Source organism: Myotis davidii, unplaced genomic scaffold, assembly GCF_000327345.1.
Source record: "Myotis davidii unplaced genomic scaffold, ASM32734v1 scaffold803, whole genome shotgun sequence".
NCBI classification, from domain to species: Eukaryota; Metazoa; Chordata; class Mammalia; order Chiroptera; family Vespertilionidae; genus Myotis; species Myotis davidii.
In genome coordinates, this window is record NW_006295567.1 from 1,349,141 (window position 1) to 1,351,654 (window position 2,514).

Here is a 2,514-nt window from a genome sequence, read left to right on the forward strand (position 1 = left end):
TCCCGACAGTTTTTTATAGTTGAAAACAACCAGCAAGCCTTTGATGACCTTGACCAAGGGCACTGTATTTTGAAGCTGTCAGGTATGAGGAACGGACCCAGACAACTGAGCTGGCGTCTTCTGCATAAACGTTTCCTTCAGGGACAGCCTGCCCCACCTGAGAAACTACCCATCCTGTGTGTTCACCCAGAGGGGAGGCCGCGAGCCTCCCGATGCCGAGACCCGAGGAACACCTCGCTGCCTTAACTCCCTCCTGGCACTCACAAGACTGTATCTTGAAAGTGTTGGGGTGAATAGAGGGACCCCAAAGAATTCGTGTGTGTTAAAAACCCAATGAGGAACAATTGGTGATTTTTATGCAAACACTAAATAATTCTTAATAAATAAATCTCTATTTTGGAATCACATCTTTGTGCTGTTTGAGTTCCTGATCTTCTTCCTGGGTTAGAGGTTACAACTGGGGACCAACCATGGACCTGTCTCCTAGTGTTTGTCCTGGCTGGACAGGATGCGTGGGCGGATGTAGTCTCCACTTTGCCTCCATCCCCACCAATCCCTGTTGCACCCCCAGCCCTGTGATCCATTGCTATTTGCACTTTATTATGGGTCGATGCTTTTTACTGACACTAGGGTTAAATGTGGGGGGCATATTTGTTTTACTTACTTCCTGCTCCTACGGAGCTAAGAGTCTAGTGGGCAAGATGGCCCAGTGAGTCACCAGTGACGCTATAGAGCGGTCAGTGCCTGGAGGGACCCTGGGGACACTGCTGAGGGGCCACACCCTGGAATGCATCTTAGGGGGTCAGGGCCTTGATGGAAGGGGCTAGGGAGCCCGGCCGGGGGAGGAGAAAGGGCAGGGGCACTTCAAGGCAAAGGCAAAGACCTGGTGGCTTGACCTAGAGCTGTGTGTGTGTGTGCGCGCGTGTGTGTGTGTGTGTGTGTGTGTGTGTGCGTGTGTGTGTGTGTGTGTGCGTGCGCGTGTGTGATATGCTACCAAGGGATTTGAATTTAACCTTGAAAATTATGGAACACCTTCAAGGGTCTTGTGCACAATTCAATCAAACACCCAGTTTGGAAGGCTCCCTCTGTTATGACCAAGGGATAGACATTTGAACTGTTTGTACTGTCTCTGGTGTAATTATGCCTTCTAATATTGCTAGTGGTAGGAATACTCATCTTTCTAAGTCCAACTGCTCTTTAGCTGTGTTTTTTAAAAATATATATTTTTATTGATTTCAGAGAGGAAGGGAGAGGGAGAGAGAGATAGAAACATCAATGATGAGAGAATCATTGATCGGCTGCCTCCTGCACGCCCTCCACTGGGGATCGAGCCCTCAACCTGGACATGTGCCCTTGGCCGGGATTGAACCTGCAACCCTTCAGTCCACAGGCTGATGCTCTATCTACTGAGCCAAACCGGCTAGGGCTGCTCTATAGGTTTTTTCCCCCTTAGGGTTTCCTAGAAATATAAAATTCTGTCAACTAATTAAAAGAACTCTGGACCGACCGGTGTGGCTCAGTGGTTGAGCAGTGACCCATGAACCAGGAAGCCACAGTTCCATTCTGGGTCAGGGCACATGCCCGGGTTGTGGGCTTGATCCTTGGTGGGGGGCTTGTAGAAGGCAGCCCATCGATGGTTCTCTCTCTCTCTCTCCACCCATCCCTTCCTCTCTGAAATCAATGAAAGTCTACAAAAAATCTATATAAAAAAGAGGTAATATGCTAATTTGTCCATTACAGTGTCCAAGTCACCACCAGTCTGTGGGCAGGGCCAGGGTCAGGCTGCCTGCGTGCATTCCCAATCAGCACTGGTGTGACACTACAGGGGAGGGGGGGCTGGGCTTGACGGGGGACCTAAGGCCACGCCCCCCGCCCCAGCTCTGGGCCAGGAGACCTCAGGCGCACGGTGGGCCCGCAGAGACAAGTTTTCCCCTGACAAAGCGAGACTGATCTCTGCTTGGGGCAGGGAGGAGGGAGCACACCCTGAGCGCCAGCTGTATACCAGGCCCTCCACCAGCCACCACCCTCATCTCACAGCCGCCCCAGATGTGGGAGCCCCATTTATCAGCAGAGGATGAGGGGTGGGATGAGAGGACCTGGCCGGCTGCCCCGCCGGGACTGTGGGGCTCCACATCTCCCCAGCATGCCCACTTCCTGCCAGGGGACAGTGACACTGCCTGGGCAGGGCGCCAGGCTGCGTAGTCGTTCAGGGTTGACCCAGTAGCCATCGTTTCAGGCGCTGGGGCCGAGGAGAACAGAGGGAACACATCCTTGCATTTGTGAGTTGATTGATGAGTCCCCTTGTTCACCCCGCGCTATTTCGGGGCTGCCAATCCCATTGCCCTGCGCCTGTAAGCTGACCGCCTGCAGCTTCTGCAGGGTCCAGCAGGTGGCGCGGAAGGCACCGCGCGGGGGAGGCAGCCCCTCCCAGCCTCTGCCCGCGCCTAAAAGGTGTGTGTGCTGGGGGAGGGGGTTACCCACCCTACTGTGTTCTCGTGCTTTCCCGAGGGCCAA